This window comes from Globicephala melas, chromosome 7 (genome assembly GCF_963455315.2).
Source record: "Globicephala melas chromosome 7, mGloMel1.2, whole genome shotgun sequence".
Lineage (NCBI taxonomy): Eukaryota > Metazoa > Chordata > Mammalia > Artiodactyla > Delphinidae > Globicephala > Globicephala melas.
The window spans coordinates 71,466,669-71,485,204 of NC_083320.1; the positions used below are offsets into that span (position 1 = coordinate 71,466,669).

Here is an 18,536-nt window from a genome sequence, read left to right on the forward strand (position 1 = left end):
TATCAAGGGGATAATGGCCAGCACAGGCTGAGGAAAGAGATGGCAAGCATCCAAACCAAAAACAGCACTCACACCAAAAAAATATTAAACCCACATAAGCTATGCAGACATGCTCCCGCATGTAAATAGCCCTCCAACACTACAGTAGATAATTTGTTTGTCCTAAACTCACAGAGTAAGAGAAATATAAGCAAAATGAAGAAGCAGAGGAACCACTCTCAGTTAAAAGACCAAGAAAATTCCCCTGAAGGAATAAACAATGAAACAGACCTCTTCAGTCTAACAGACACTGAGTTCAAAAAGGAGGTAATGAAAATACTGAAGGAATTAAGAAAGGCTATCAACAGAAATGCAGTTTACTGTAAAAAGGGACTAGAAACTATAAGGAGGAGCCAAGAACAATTAGAAAATTCATTTGCCAAGACGAAAGCTGAGCTCAAGGCAATGAATAGCAGAACGAATAATGCAGAAGAAAGAATAAGTGACATGGAAGATAGAATAATGGAAATTACCCCATTTCCAGACAGAAAATTTCCATTTGACGGAAAGCCAAATTAAAAAAAAAAATGAAAGCAATATAAGAGACATATGGAATAATATAAAGCAGGCCAATCTATGCATAACAGGGATTTCAGAAAGAGAAAAGGGGATTGAAAATGTATATGAAGAAATTATGGCTGAAAACTTCCTACACCTAAAGAAGGAAACAAATATCCAGATACAGGAAGCACAGAGAGTCCCAAACAAGATGAACCCTAACAGACCTACACCAAGACATAGTATAATAAAAATGGCAAAGTTAAAGATAAAGAGAGAATTCTAAAGGCAGCAAGAAAAAAAGAGTTAATTACAAGAGAACCCCCATAAGGCTATCAGCTGTTTTCTCTACAGAAACACTACAGGCCAGAAGGGAGGGGCAAAATATATTCAAAGTCTTGAAAGAGAAAAATCTGCAACCTAGAATACTCTACCCAGCAAGATTATCATTTGGAATACGAAGAGAAATAAAGAATTTCTCAGACAAGCCAAAACTAAAAGAATACAGCAATACTAAACCTATCCTAAAAGTAATATTGAAAGGTCATCTCTAAATAGAAAAGAAGCAAAAAGATATAGGAAGGAGGAAATCACAATTGGAAAGTAAATCACTTAAATTAACCAGGCTACAGATCAAAAAGAAAAAAACTGTGAAAGCAATGATAAATAAAAGGAACAGCAAAAGGATAAACATGAAGATGTAAACAGGGACATCAAACTCATAAAATGTGGGGAAGGAGAGTAAGATAATGCATATTCTTTTTTCTTTTTTAGAATGTGTCTAAACATACATGACTATCAGTCTAAAGCAAGCAGATATAGGGAGGGGTTAACATACTTGAAAAACAGGGCAATCACAAATCAAAAATATACAGTAAATTCACAAAAACCAAAAAGAAGAGAACACAAGCATAAAATAAAAGGAAATCATCAAACCATAAAAAGAAAAACAACAAGAAAAAGAAGAGAACAAAGACTACACTTGATCTTAGCCAAAAGGCCGAGAAGCAATTGAGAACAAAGACTAAACAAAGAATCAACTGGAAAACAAGATCTGAAATGGCAGTAAATACATATGTATCAATAATTACCTTAAATATCAATGGACTGAATGCTCCAATCAGAAGACATAGAGTGGCAGACTGGATAAAAAAACAAAAGCCTACAATATGCTGCCTACAAGAGACCCACCTTAGAGCAAAGGACACACATAGTTTGAAACTAAAGGTATGGAAAAAGATATTTCAGGCAAACAGAAATGACAAGAAAGCAGGAGTTGCAATACTCATATAAGACAAAATAGACTTTAAAGTAAAGACTATAAAGAAAGACACTATATAATGATAAAAGGATTAATACAAGAAGAGGATATAACACTTATCAACTTATATGCTACATATAAGCATTTAGAATGCTACACCGAAAAAAACTGCTGAACACATATTCTTTTCATGTGCACGTGGTACATTCCCACATATAGATCATATGATTAAAAAAAAACAGATCAACAAATTTGAAAGGAATGAAATTATATAGAATATATTCTCTTAACCCAACACAATTAAAATAGAAGTCAATAACAATAAGATAGGAAAATACAAAGTATTTTGAAATTTAACAACGTACTTTGAAATTTAACAACATACTTTTTTCCTTTTCTTTTGGCAGCGCAGCTATGTGGGATATAAAGTTCCCTGACCAGAGATTGAACCTGTGCCGCCTGCAGTGGAAGTGCAGAGTCCTAACCACTGGACTACCAGGGAATGCCCAACAACGTACTTCTAAATAAATTATAGAGCAAAAAAGAAATTAGAAGGGAAATTAGAAAATATTTTGAAGTGAAAGACAGTGAAAACACAACATATAAGAATTTGGGGGAGGGGCTTCCCTGGTGGCACAGTGGTTGAGAGTCCGCCTGCTGATGCAGAGGACACGGGTTCATGCCCCAGTCCGGGAAGATCCCACATGCCGCGGAGCAGCTGGGCACATGAGCCATGGCTGCTGAGCCTGTGCGTCCGGAGCCTGTGCTCCGCAGTGGGAGAGGCCACAACAGTGAGAGGCCCGCGTAGTGCAAAAAAAAAACGAAACTGCTCCCAAAAAAGTACATTAATTTTTTAAAAATTTAAGCAGAGTCATCAGTGATACACACTGTAACATAGACAGATTCTGCAACTTAAGTTCAGGCAAGTTACTGAGACAAAAACTTTCTGGAAAATAAAGCAGAATCCAGAGTTGCTATATGCTCTCTAAAATGTAGTTTCCAAAAATACTAGACATGCAAAAAAAAAAAAAAAGAAACAGTGACACATACCAGAAAATAAGATAGTCAGTAGTAACTAACTCTGGGTCCAAATGTTAGACTTAGCAGACAAAGATCTCAAAGCAACTATTAAAAATATGTTTTTAATATTTAAAAAACTTAAGTTTAAAGAACTAATGGAAAACATAGTAGTAACAACTCAACAAAAAAGGAATCTAAATAGAGAAATACAATCTATAGAAAAAGAACCAAATAGAAATTCTAGAGCTTAAAAATACTGGAAAGTACTGGAATGAAAAATTCACTAGATGGGCTCAGTAGTGAAAAGAAAGACTCCATGAACTTGAAAATTATTAGAAATACCCCAATGCAAGGAATAGGGAGACAAATTGAAGAAAAGTGATAAAAAAGAATCTCAGAGAACTTTAGGATAGTATGAAGTATCCCAACATACATTTAATGGACATGCTAAAATGAGAGGAAGTGTTGGGAGTGGCAGAAAAAATAATTAATGAAAACCCCCCAATTTTGATAAGAACATTAAACTAGAGATTGAAGAAGCTCAACAAACTCCAAATATGAAAAAGACAAGGGATACACCTGGATACTTTACAGTGAAACTGTTGAAAGGCAAAGACAAATAGAAACTCTTGAAAGAAGCAATAGGAAAAAAACTCATCATGAATAAGGGAGCAACAATGTGATTAATAGCTAAGTTCTCTAATCAGAAACAAGAAGAGCATCAAGAAGACAATGTAATGACATATTCAGGGTCCTGGAGTTGAGTCTGGTAGGGGAACTGACAACTAAGAATTCTATATGCAGTAAAATTATCCTTCAGTAATGAAAGTGAAAAACATTCCTTCTAAGAAAACAAAAACTAAGATTTTATTGCTTAGCAGATCTGTACTACAAGCATTACTTAATGAAATTCTTCATCATTACTTAATGATACTTAGCAATAACTCATAGCCACATGAAGGAATGAAGAGCACTAGCAATGGTACATGTGTGGGTAAATACAAAAGACCATATAATGTTTTTCCTTGTCTTCTTATTTCTTCAAAAACCAAAAGTATTTAAAGCAATAATTATAGTACTTTATTGTTGGACATGTATATGAAAGTAATATAATTAATATTAAGATTACTAACGAGGGTGGTTGATATGGACCATATAGGAGCACATTTGTTATAATAGAATTAAGTCAATTATTTATCTGAAATAGATTGTCATAAGTTAAAGATTCATTTTTTAACCCCTAAAACAATGACTAAAAAGAAACTTTACAAAATCAAATAATTTAATCGAAAGAGGAATTACAATGTTACATTGAAAACATACTTATTTTATGTAAAAGACCCTAAAGGAGTAACAGAGGACCAAAAAAGACATTTAGAAAGCAAATATCAAAATGGAAAATAAAATCCAACCATATCAGTAATTACAATACTTGTGAATGGACTTCGATTGAAAGACAAAAATTTACATTTCTTTTCTTTATTCCTGTAAACAGTATTATGACTGTCTTCCATTTGCCTTTCCAGATCCACTCTTCTCCTTAGTATACTTTGCTTTTTACCATAGGAAGCTTATTTGTTTGGATCATATGGGTGTACCCTCTGGCACCTGGTCAGTTTTTACCAATGAGGAGACCCTCAGGAATACTGCAGGGAAGAGTATGTAACAAGCATTTATTTTCCCTGGCTCCCTGTGGGGGCACAGCAGGCTATCTAGGTCTGTACACTGAAAGTGGCCTTTTCTACACTACTCCCTCCTTCTGATTACAGTCACTAACCCCTCTACTTAAACCTACAGGTATAAGGAAAGGGGAAGTTCTTCTGCTGTTAGCCTTGGGTTATGGCACTGTCCCCTGTGGTTCCTCTTCACTCTTACTTTTATAAATAGTATCTTTGTACCTTAACCTCCCTTGGATTGTCCCAAGTTGAATATGCCATCTGTGTCCCAAATGAACCCTGGCTGATATATCTATGAATTTTTAGGTAGGATATTTTTTTTTACTCCATATCAGCCATCTTCTTTTAAATCTTTTTCAATGTTATATATATTTTTCTTCATTCTGAAAAATCTTCAAAACTCTCACATCTTTATTCTGTTTTAGTGTGCCTATAATGCATATATTAATTATTTTATTTGTTATTTTGCATTATGTAATTCCTTCTATTGATGAATTGTTTTTCAGTCCATCTTGTCTTTTTAATTTCTATCTTTGCCTCTCCTGTTGCATATTCTTTGAAGTAACCAAGCAGATGAAAACTGTATGTTTACATTCTGTTCAGAGGAAACCATTTATAGAATGTATGCTATTTTACATTTGCCACAGTGTCTTTTCAAAGCAGTCTCCTCTTTCTCCCTCCCTCCCTCCCCCCCGCCCCCCGCCCCCCGCTTTCTTCTCATGTAACCCCATCTGACATTTTTTTAATACACAGCATTGAAGAGGCACCCCTGTATGTGTAAATATATATATGTGTGTGTGTGTGTATATATATATATATATATATATATATGTATATTTATTTATTTATTTATTTTTTGCGGTACGCGGGCCTCTCACTGTTGTGGCCTCTCCTGTTGCGGAGCACAGGCTCCGGAGGCGCAGGCTCAGCAGCCATGGCTCACGGGCCCAGCCACTCCGCAGCATGTGGGATCTTCCCGGACCGGGGCACGAACCCGTGTCCCCTGCATCGGCAGGCGGCCTCTCAACCACTGCGCCACCAGGGAAGCCCACCCCTGTATATTTTTACTTTAAAACAACTGCTGGGAAATAGCCCTCTAAGCATTAACTTTGAAGGCAAATTTCTACCTCATTTTGAAATACCCATTGACATTTGTCTTGTATGGATTAGTTGACCTGTCATGTGTTTTTTGTCTTGGGTTTTCTGTCTAAGTTAGTGTGAGATCTCAGTTTACAATGCTTAGAATGTATGTGCTATATTCAAGTCTATCTTTCCATCCTTTTCCACTCCAAGTATGCAAAATTTTGTAGGTTTCCACCATGTGCCGCTGCTTCTTTATATTTCATGCTGGCAGTTTTAGTCTCTGAAGATATTACAGACAAAAGAAGCTAAGGTGGAACCTTTGGAATCAAGCTTCTGATTCTGGCTGCCTCAGTATATCATTCTGTATAATTGGGAAATGCCTATCTTTTTACTCATCAGTACATTGCAACATGTAGTGGTAGTTGAGTTCTTTTTCTGTCTGTGTTAGTCTGTGCTATTCTTATTCATGGAATGTACTACTGATTCCATTCCCATTTTGTAACAGTGAAAATTCCACTGAAGTTTTATTGTTTAAAGTTTCTGTACTCTTTTAAGTCAACTCCCGTGTCCAGTTACTCTTGCTATTTTGTACTCCATTAACTCCCAAAGAATTCTAGATGAGGAAGAATTCATTAGAGATTATCTAGTAGAATTTTCTATTTGTTGAAGATATAGTAAAGAGGTTAAATTAGGATTCTAGGAACAACCAAATGTAATAAAATACAGGCAGGTCTTCTGTTTGCCAGTCCACTGCCCTTTGCATTATTTCATGCTACATCTTTTATTATTTGAGCTTATTTGTAGTGAATTCCATTAGAAAGAACCCTACTATAGTGATCAACATATCTAGCTTTTAGTTATAGATATGTCATTAATTAGCTGAAAGATTTTGGAAGTCACTGAACTTTATTTGTAATTACAAAATAGATCATATAAGCCAGCTGATCCAGGTTTCCTTTAAGATCTATTTCAGTTTTAAATTCAATTCTAAATGGTTTTCATTTATAAGATGCCAAGCAAAGACTACCTTAAGTTTTGGTGAGAGGGACCAGGTGACACAAAACTTGTAAGCTACGATTCTTTCCAACTCTTTTATATATTTTTTTAAAGTAAGTATACAATATCTATCTCAACTGTGCACAGTTGAGATTATGTACACATTTGAACAAATTCAAAAATAGTCTAATAGGAGAAATCTTACAGAAATGACATTTTTGAAAAACCACTAATGTCAAATGCTTATCAGGTATTTGTTAGTTAAAATTTTTAAACAGTTTTTTATAAAGAGGTAGTGTAGGAGGTTAGTTGAAAATGCCATCTTGAATACTCAACATCATTAATTATGGTGAAATGTAAACAGAAAGCACTTTACACTCTTTACACCCATTAAGGATGGTTACAATATCAAAGACAGAGAGCAGCAAATGATGGTGAGGATGTGGAGAAATTGTAACCCTCATATGTTGCTGGTGGGAATACACACGTTACAGCTACTCTGGACAATAGTTTGGCAGTTCCTCAAAAAGTTAAAAGTATATGACTTAGCAATTTCACTCCAGGTGTATACCCAAGGGAACTGAAAACATAGGTTCACCAAAACCTGTATATGAATGTTTATAGCAGTATTATTCATAATAGCCAAAAGGTAGAAACAATCCAAATGTGCATTAGTGGACAAATGGAAAAAGAAAATGTGGTATATCCATACAGTGAAATATTATTCAACAATAAAATGGAATGAAGTACTGATACATGCTACAATATAGGTGAACCTTAAAAACATTATGCTATGTGAAAGAAGCCAATCACAAAAGACCACATGTTGTATGTTTCCATACATATGTAATGTCCAGAATAAGCAAATCCATAGAGAGAGCAAGTCGATTGGTGGTTGCTAGGAACTGGGTGAAGAGGAGAATTGGTAGTGGCTGCTAATGGGTATAGGATGTCTTTTTAGGGTGATGAAAATCTGGAATTAGACAGTAGTGATGATTGCACAAACTTGTGAATATACTAAAAAACATGGATTTGCATACTTTAAAAGGGTGAAATTTATATTAAGTGATTTATATTTCAATAATAAACATCTAGGAACTTCCCTGGCGGTCCAGTGGTTAAGACTCTGAGCTTCCAATGCAGGGGGCATGGGTTCAATCCCTGGTTGGGGAACTAAGATCCCACATGCTGCGCAGAGTGGCCAAGTAATAATAATAATAACAATAATAATAATAATAAACATCTAAAACATGATAAGGTAGGTCATCACGAAATTGTTCAAAACCAGTGATAAAGAGAAAATCTCGAGAGCAGTTTGAAGAAAAGAGACACATGACTACAGAGCAACAAATATCAGAATTTAAGCAGATATAGCATCAGAAACAATGTAAAGAGGAAGACCATAGACCAGCATCTTTAAAATAAAGAAAATACTTTTAACCGAGAATCCTATACCCAGCAAAAATCTTTGAAACATGAAAGTGAAGTCTTTTATAGATATACAAAAGCTGAAAGACAAATGATTTTTGATAAAGGTACAGAATCAACTTAATGGAAAAAGGATAGTCTTTTCAGTAGATAGAGCTGGCAAAATTGGATATCCATATGGCAGAAATGGATTTTCATCCATACTTTGCATGATATGTACAAAGTAACTCAAAATGGATCACAGGCCTAAATGTAAATAAGACCTCAACTATAAAGCTTCTAGAACAAAACATAAGGAAAGGAGAAAATCTTCATGATTTTCTACTAAGATTTCCAAAAGCTGGATCAATAAAAGTAAAAACTGATAAATCAGTTTTTATCAAGATAAAAATAAACTCTGCTCTTAAAAATATACCCTTAGGGCTTCCTTGGTGGCGCAGTGGTTGAGAGTCCGCCTGCCGATGCAGGGGACACGGGCTCGTACCCCGGTCCGGGAAGATCCCACATGCTGCGGAGCGGTTGGGCCCGTGAGCCATGGCCGCTGGGCCTGCGCGTCCGGAGCCTGTGCTCCGCAATGGGAGAGGCCACAACAGTGAAAGGCCTGCGTACCACAAAAAAAAAAAAAAAAAAAAAAAAAATACCCTTAAGGGAATGAAAAGATGTACTCATTTCACTAGCCACTCCTTCTTAATTTCTTTTCCTGGTTTTTCCTCATATCTCCAGCTTCTAAGTATTGCAGTATCACAGAACTTAGTCTGTGTGAAGTCACTCTTTGATCTCACCATTTCATATTTTAAATACTATAAGCAAGTAACTCCCAGATTTGTATTTCCAGCCAGGACCTTACCCCAGACTCCAAACTTATATAACCTTCTTTGTGCTTAACATCTCCACCTGGATATTTAATTAGTGTCTTCAATGTAACAAGTAACAAACAAACCTACTGATTTTTTAAAAAATGTATTTATCTTATTTATTATTTATTTTTGGCTGTGTCAGATCTTAGTTGCGGTGTGCTGGATCTTTGTTGAGGCATGCAAGATATCTTCGTTGCAGCGCTCAGGTTTCTCTCTAGTTGCAGCGTTCGGACTCCTCTCTAGTTGTGGTGTGTGGGTTTTCTCTCTCTAGTTGTGGCGTGTGGGCTCCAGGGTGCATGGGCTCTTTAATTGTGGCGTGGGGGCTCCAGAGTGCGTGGGCCTTGTAGTTTGGGGCATGCAGGCTCTCTCGTTGAGGCTCACGAGCTCAGTAGTTGTGGCATGTGGGCTTAGTTGCCCCACAGCATGTGGGATCTTAGTTCCCTGACCAGGGATCAAACTTGCGTCCCCTGCATTGGAAGGTGGATTCTTTACCACTGGACCACCAGGGAAGTCCCAAACCAACTGATTTACACCAAACCACAACACCCTCACCCAAAGCAGCTCTTTTGCAGTCTCACTATGTACATAAACACTAACTTTTGCCTTCTAGTTCCTGAGGACAAAAACCGTGGAGTCATCATTCACTAGAACTCTTTCTCTTATAGCACATATCAAATCCATCAGCAGATCCTTTACCTCTACCTTCAACATATATAAAGAATCTGACCACTTTCTACTACTTCAATCACTACCATCAGTTCTAACCTTAGTATGATCATCCTTTGCTTAGAGTTTGCAGCGATCTCCTACATGGTCTAACTTCCATTCTTTTTTCACTACAGTCTGTTCTAATACTAAAGCCAGAGAGAACTTTTTCAAAGGTAAGTCACGCCATGTCCTTTCATTGCTCAAAGCCACACAGTGGTTTCCTCCTCAGGATAAAAATTCAACATCTTTGTATAATGGCTTCAAAAACCCTGCAGAATATGGCGCCATCTATGGCACTCTCTTGACCTTATCTCTTGGTGCTCTTCTTGACCACATCAGACTATTTACTGTTTGTTGAACAAACTAAGCATGCTCCTGTCACAGGACATTTGTAAATCTTGTTCCCTCTGCTTGGGAAGCTCTTCCCCCATAAGACTACATGCCTTATTCCCTCACTTTTAAAAAGTCTGTGCTCAGATGTCTTATCAGGAGGCCCTTTCTCACCTTTCCTAGAACTTCTTGTACATCTTGCTTTCCCTACTTTTTTCTGTAAGACATGTCAAAATTATATATAGCAGGCGTGTGCAAACTATGGCCATTGGATAAATCTTAGCTACCACCTGTTTTTGCATATAAAGTTTTCTTGGAACACAACTATGCTCACTTTTTTATCTGTTGCCTATGGCTGGTTTTTCACTACAATGACAAAGTTGAGTAATCGCAATAGAGACATGAGACCTCTAAAGCCTAAAACATTTACTGTTTGGCCATTTACAGAAGAAGGTTGCGGACCCTGATATGCACTATGTGTCTGCTTGTGTTTATTGCCTGTCTCTCCCCACGAGAAAGTAAGTCCTATGAAGGCAGTTACTTTTTTCACTGCTGCATCCTTAGCACCTAGAATAGTATCTGGCACGTAATAGGTATTCAATAAGTATTTCAGGAACAATTAAATGACAATTAAAGAGAATACATGATATGGTCTAGTAATTAAAGGATATATTAAAGGATTTTAGGCTTTAAAGACAAAAATTCTTCTAGATTATAAGCTTTGTTATTATGTATCATTATCATCTAAAAATAAATACACTTTTTTTTTCAATTAAGCATGTTTGCAATTAAGAAAAGAGACTCCTGTGTAGGGGGAATTCGCTGGTGGCCTAGTGATTAGGATTCCGGGCTTTCACTGCAGTGGCCTGGGTTCAGTCCCTGGTCGGGGAACTGAGATCCCGCAAGCCACGCATGTGGCCAAAAAAAAAGACTCCTGTGTAAAGATGGTAGAAAGAAGCTACAGAATTTCCCTCCTCTGATACCTAATGATATGATCTTCAACAATTAAAAAAAAAAAAGATAAGAACAGCAGAACCAGAAGAAAAAAAGAAAACAAAACATTTGTCAGCAGTAACCAGAAATAAGAAACAGGATAGAATCTCAACGTCATATATTTCAAAAGATGATAGCTGAGGAAAGAAAAAGATTTGCCAAAGCATGGAATGGCACCCAGCCCCATTCTCCCCCAAATCTTATCTTAATGTCAAGATTAATGATGATCTTGAGATTCATCATTGATACAACTGAAATAGTAGGGGGAGTAACTGTGTAGAGTCTCCTTACATTTTTCTTTTTCTTACTATGTGAAAGTAGAAAAAGCTGCTGGGAAGAGATGTCTGAAAGGTGAAAAGTGAGGATTAGGGATGATTTCCTGGCAGAAGCAGAGGCTTCAGGACTCCTGAATTGAGGGAATGGTCTATATCCCAATGGCTATCTCCCTATAGGAATAAGTTTGTTCCCTCCCCACGTAGTTAGGGTGAAACGCCAGGAAAATCTCAAAGAACTGATCCCAATTCCTCCAACAAAAGCCACACATAAAAGCTGCCGCACACAAAAACAGAAATATGGATCAACGGAACAGGATAGAAAGCCCGGGGATAAACCCACGCACATATGGTCACCTCATTTTTGATAAAGGAGGCAAGAATATACAATGGAGAAAAGACAGCCTGTTCAATAAGTGGTGCTGGGAAAACTGGACAGGTACATGTAAAAGAATGAACTTAGAACACTCCCTAACACCATACACAAAAATAAAGTCAAAATGGATTAGAGACCTAAATGTAAGGCCAGACACTATAAAACTCTTAGAGGAAAACATAGGCAGAACACTCTATGACATAAATCACAGCAAGATCCTTTTTGACCCACCTCCTAGAGAAATGGAAATTAAAACAAAAATAAACAAATGGGACCTAATGAAACAGAGGCTTTTGCACAGCAAAGCAAACCATAAACAAGATGAAAAGACAGCCCTCAGAATGGAAGAAAATATTTTCAAATGAAGCAACTGACAAAGGATTAACCTCCAAAATTTACAAGCAGCTCATGCAGCTCAATATCAAAAAATCAAACAACCCAGTCCAAAAATGGGCAGAAGACCTAAATAGACATTTCTCCAAAGAAGATATACAGATTGCCAACAAACACATGAAAGGATGCTCAACATCACTAATCACTGGAGAAATGCAAATCAAAACTACAATGAGGTATCACCTTACACCAGTCAGAATGGTCATCATCAAAAAATCTACAAACAACAAATGCTGGAGAGGGTGTGGAGAAGAGGGAACCTTCTTGCACTGTTGTTGAGAATGTAAATTGATACAGCCACTATGGAGAACAATATGGAGGTTCCTTAAAAAACTAAAAATAGAACTACCATATGACCCAGCAATCCCACTACTGGGCATATACCCTGAGAAAACCGTAATTCAAAAAGAGTCATGTACCACAATGTTCATTGCAGCTCTATTTACAATAGCCAGGACATGGAAGCAACCTAAGTGTCCATCGACAGATGAATGGATAAAGAAGATGTGGCACATATATACAGTGCAATATTACTCAGCCATAAAAAGTAACGAAATTGAGCTATTTGTGGTGAGGTGGATGGACCTAGAGTCTGCCATACAGAGTGAAGTAAGTCAGAAAGAATAAAACAAATACTGTATGTTAACACATATATATGGAATCTAAAAAAAAAAAAAGGTTCTGAAGAACCTAGGGGCAGGACAGGAATAAAGACACAGACATAGAGGATTGACTTGAGGATACGGGGAGGGAGAAGGGTAAGCTGGGATGAAGTGAGAGAGTGGCATGGACATATATACACTACCAAATGTAAAATAGATAGCTAGTGGGAAGCGACCACATAGCAGGGAGATCAGCTGGTGCTTTGTGACCACCTAGAGGGCTGGGATAGGGAGGGTGGGAGGGAGACGCAAGAGGGAGGAGATATGGGGATATATGTGTATGTATAGCTGATTCACTTTGTTATAAAGCAGAAACTAACACACCATTGTAAAGCAATTATACTCCAATAAAGATGTTAAAAAAAAAAGCTGCCACAAAAGCTCCTCTCTTCTTATTCTTTGGCCATACAAAAAAATTCACAGTACATAAGTTTCTTTTTTGACATTTTTAAAGATTCAACTTATATTATCTTTTTTTCTTTTTTTTGATGTCTGATCTTATTTATTTGTTACTCTTAGAACGTCTCACTTTTGACTGGACTCAGAAGTAGACGCTCTCAGAGAGGACAGCCTCCGTTTCTTCGCAGTCTCTTCCTGGTGTTTTTCTTTGGCCTCCTTCATTCTCTTGGCCAAAAGTTTAGCATATTCTGCAGCCTCTTATTTTTCTTAGTTCGCTGTTTCTTCAGAGCAATACACCGACGTTTGTGTTGCAGAACACGTGGAGTAACAAGACGCTGCACCTTGGGTGTTTTGGTCCTAGGTTTCTTACCTTCTTTGTTTAGGGGCTTTTTCACAACATACCGGCGGACATCATCTTCTTTAGGGAGTCTGAAAAGTTTGCGGATTCTGCTAGCTCTTTTGGGCCCCAGGCGATGAGGCACAGTAGTATCAGCGAGTCCAGGAATATCCTTCTCCCCTTTTTTTACGATGACCAAATTGAGAACGCTCAATTTGGCATCCACAATGCAACCCCGCACAGATCTGTGCTTTCTTTCTCCAGTCCTCCTTGGTCTGTAACAGGAATGCCCCTTACTCAGTAGTAGGCAGACTTGGCCATGTCCAGAAATGGGCAGAAGACCTAAATAGACATTTCTCCAAAGAAGATATACAGATTGCCAGCAAACACATGAAAGGATGCTCAACATCACTAATCACTGGAGAAATGCAAATCAAAACTACATGGGTCAAGACACCCTGCTTCATGGGGAAACCCTGTTTGTCGTTCCCACCACTGATTCGGACCACATAACCCTTCCATTCTTCACCCAGAGCGTCAGCAGCAACTTCTGTAGCCATACGCTTCTCATAAAAGCTACGAAGTTTTCATTTATCTTCCACTTCAATGAGTTTCTGGCAGCCAGTGGCTGGAAAAGAGATGTTCAGCCTCATTCTGAAGCAGCCGACCACCTCCGAGGCGCCAAGAAAAAGAGCTCAACTTATATTATTTCCAGGTGATTTCTATCATTTGATTTGCCTCTCAGAGGATAATTTTTTTTTCTCTCTCTCCAATTGCCTCTCTTCAGTCAAGAGTGGGAAAGAGAGAGAAAGGTTATAGATATATGGGGGAGAGAGAGAAGTAATAAAAAGTAATTTTAATGCACTTGGGCTAGGATCTGTGTAGCAAGCGGGATCTTATTTCCCCAACCAGGGATGAACCCATGCCCCCTGCAGTGGAAGCATGGATCCTAACCCCTGGACCACCAGGGAATTCCCTGGGCTGGGGTATTTTAAAGCCATTGACTCTGTTTTAAACAAAATATGATGACTTTTTTTGGGTAAACTATTCTGGTAAAACAGTAAAAGCTTCCCAGAATAAGCACAAAATAACACTTTCCAGTATTTTTGTCTCTAAAGGTGGAAAAGACACTAAAGCTAAGGAAGTATTAATTCAGTGTTGCACTTCTCAGAGCAAAAGTAGATATAAAACCATACAGTTGCCAAGTTTATTAAACCTGCAGCAAAATAATAAATATTATGTCTGGCAAGAACTCAGGATCAAGTATTGGCAGAATTCCTTTAATGTGATAGTTCTGGACATTATAATATCAATGATGTAATAAGAAAGCATAGTTACTCTACCTACTCTTTTCTTAATATAAATTTATTTATTTATTTTTGGCTGTGTTGGGTCTTCGTTTCTGTGCGTGGGCTTTCTCTAGTTGCGACGAGCGGGGGCCACTCTTCATGGTGGTGCGCGGGCCTCTCACTGTCGCGGCCTTCTCTTGTTGCGGAGCACAGGCTCCAGACGCGCAGGTTCAGTAGCTGTAGCGCACGGGCCTAGTTGCTCCGTGGCATGTGGGATCTTCCCAGACCAGGACTCGAACCCGTGTCCCCTGCATTGGCAGGCAGATTCTCAACAACTGCACCACCAGGGAAGCCCTCTACCTACTCTTAACATGTGCATGCTAACAGATACTTTACAGTTGGGTGAAACCTTCTATGTAAAGAGCATACATGGATGTTTTACTGTTTATGAGGGAAAAGTGCTTGACAGCTTCTTGTTTGTTTTTCTTTTTAATCACTGAAAATCCATGCTTAAAGGGGAAGAAATTTTTAAATTTTGGCTTGTGGTTATTTTCTGAGCCAAAAAATTTTCTGGAAAAGGTTTGTTGGATTCAGTATTGACAGAGTACAAGCAGAGAACAGGAACAACATCTCTACACTAGTTAAAGAGTTGACACGTGAATATTATTTCTCATAGTGCATTATTGCCAGAACACAATTGTCTGTAAACAATATGGACTTTGATCTTGATTCAGTTTTTAAAGGAAATCATGAGAATTGTGCCTATGATTGAATTTTGGTCCTTGAGTATATATTCTTCAAAATGCTGTGAAAAAAAATGAGCAGTGAATAGAAAACTCTTGTTTTCCACCTTGAAACAGGTTGGCTGTCAAGAGGGAAGTTAGTCATATGAATTTTTGAAATCAGATATGATATAAAAATATTTTTTCATGGGAATTCTCTGGCAGTCCAGTGGTTAGGACTCAGCACTTTCACTGCTGGGGTCCGGGTTCAATCCCCGGTCAGGGAACTAAGATCCTGCAAGCTACTCGGCAAAAAAAAAAAAAAAAAAAAAAAAAATTTCTTCATGACCCTAAAAAAGACCATTTCTGTGATTTCAGGTGGCTTGCCCCAATGGCAGCATGTATCAGAAGCTTGAAAAGCCTAAAATTGTCTTTCAGGGCTAAATTATTACATTAGGGCTAAATTATTACATTAGTGCTGAAAATAATATATTAGGACAAACTATAATGCAAAGAAGGCTTTATTACTATGAGATGGACTGTTTCACAAATTAGGATATGCATTCTTCTTCCACCATCTCCACCCAGAAAAAATAACCACTTCTAATGTGTACTCATTTCACTTTGAATACCTCTATTAGAGTATTTAACACATTGTATCAGATACTTTGGAGTATTTACATTTCTCAGTTGGACTGTGCACTCCTCAAGGGCTAGTGATCGTGGTCCTCCCCAAAAGAGGTGTGCTAGTAAATCTTTCTGGGAATAAAAATAATTACAATTTACAAATAATAACATATACAATACTGTATTGTAAAATCCATATAGGCGATTGATTCTTACAGAATGCTTTGGTTGATTTTTACCAAACTCTTGTTTCTATAGCCCTGTCTGTAGCCAACCTATAGGTGTGCAATTGTTGAAGAATGTAGTGTTAACATAAATGGTCATTGATATTTTTGTCTAAGTAAAAGAGTAAGATGAAAATTAAACTTTACTTTTTCATCAATGATGTGACTTCTCACTAACTAATAGTTTTAAAATAGTATTAGAAGATTATTTATTTCAGCGTAACACTTTAAATTTAATTTGATTAATACTTTTTTCTATTACTTGAGTCTAGACCAGTGGTTCCCCAACCTTTTTGGCACCAGGGACCAGTTTCATGGAAGACAATTTTTCCATAGACTGGGGGCAGGAAGGGATGGTTTCAGGATGATTCAAGCACATTACATTTATTGTGCAGTTTATTTCTATTATTATTACATTGTAATATATAATGAAATAATTATATAACTCACCATAATGCAGAATCAGTGGGAGCCCTGAACTTGTTTTCACTTGCCACTCACTGATAGGGTTTTGATATGAGTCTGCAAGCAACTGATTTATTATGGTCTCTGTGCAGTCAAACCTCTCTGCTAATGATGATCTGTATTTGCAGCCGCTCCCCACTGCTAGCATCATCACCTCAGCTCCACCTCAGATCATCAGGCATTAGATTCTCATAAGGAGCGCGCAGCCTAGATGCCTCACATGCACAGTTCACAGTAGGGTTCGCACTCCTATGAGAATCTAATGCCACCACTGATCTGACAGGGGGTGTAGCTCAGGCGGTAATGCAAGAGATGGGGAGCGGCTATAAATACAGAGGAAGATTTGCTCGCTTGCCCACTGCTCACCTCCTGCTGTGCGGCCCAGTTCCCAATGGGCCATGGACTGATACCAGTTCGTGGCCCAGGGCTTGGGGACCCCTGGTCTAGACTATCAACAAAACATTAAGCTCATGCCCTGATTTGTAGCATTTGCCGATTTCTAGGTTGTAAACATTCCCACTGTGGTCTGTTTCAAGCTACCAATGTGATATCACTGGTAATAGAGTTGGGAAGAGATGGGCAGTAGCACACCACTGTATAGCTTTTTCTGCATGCTACAATGGACATAAATAACCTCAAGGGCATCGATAATAGTAAAGCATAATAAAATAAGAAGTGATGAGTTGTATTTATTTGTTTTTAATATAAGTTTGAAAATATTTATTTTTGGTAATGGCTGTGTTTAACTAGTAGCTTGAAGAATCCCTAAAGATTTAATTTTTGACAGCATGTGCTTGTATGAGTTGGATTCATCACACTGCTGCCCCTGGAGTGGTCCCATGCATAATCTACACAGCCTTATGTGACTGATTTGTTAATTGATTTAATGCAATCAACTTAACATGTTCATCATATGCCCTTGGCTTTTATGGAGGATTGCTATAAGAAAGACCATACAAATGATGTCTATGCATTGGCTATAAGATTACATCAAAACTTTGACATTTTACTCCAATGTTTTAAGTTTGTCTTATTGAATTGGTTACTTTCTTATTTATCAGACAAGAATAGTATCCTGTTCCCTCTTTGTTTTATCTGCCTTGAAACTCACAGGTAAATTGTACACTTGATCATAATAACTGTTAGTGCAGACCAATAACATTTCATTTAAAAAAAATCTTATGTTCAAATTTTAAGAGATATATGTATATATACGTATGTACATATACATACATATATACATATAATACATATACAGACCTTCTTTCATACATATATATGTATACATACAAACACAATTTCAAATTAGGTTTCCTAAGGTACATTTGATATGAAATGTTGAATAAAGTCTTAATTTGTTTCCTTTATTTACCAGTTTTCAAAGTAATGAGTTGGTTCCCTAGCATTCTTCAAAGGTGAACAATGTGTTTTTTAAGTATCATTAGAACTCATGTCTTAAGATATATTTGTTATGTTTCAATCCATTGTAGTTATTCTTAACAAGTTCAGATTGTCTCATCTTTGGCCAGTGGGAGCCAATTCAAGTTGGGTTCTTCAAATTTACTCTCAAGTCCTTTTTATATGACCCCAATAATCTTTGATAGTTTTCATGCTTAAAGGTATGATAGGGTATTTTAGGCTTATCTTGGCCATTACCTATCCCAAACCTAGAATCAACCTTTGCTTCAAGGAATTTGTTTCAGGGGCAAATGATGTTTAGTGTCCATAATTGGAAACATAAGTATGTGCTTGTTGCTACTGAAGTAGTCCCTGGTTTTAGGCATTTACAGTGGGTAGAACTAAGAAATATATATTTTTAAATATAAAATATGTGATGAGTTCATTCTAATACATCCAGTTCAAATTCATGATCACAGAATT

At 37.3% G+C, this 18,536-nt stretch overlaps 1 protein-coding gene and 1 pseudogene across 21 annotated transcripts in view; one reads left to right on the forward strand and one right to left on the reverse strand.

Moving 5' to 3' along the window:
- BAZ2B (bromodomain adjacent to zinc finger domain 2B) overlaps nt 1-18,536 on the forward strand; it is a 382,320-nt gene that overhangs the window by 60,866 nt on the left and 302,918 nt on the right. The gene's annotated exons all lie outside the window — the stretch shown is intronic.
- Nucleotides 13,118-13,981, reverse strand: LOC115851032 (small ribosomal subunit protein eS6-like; annotated as a pseudogene).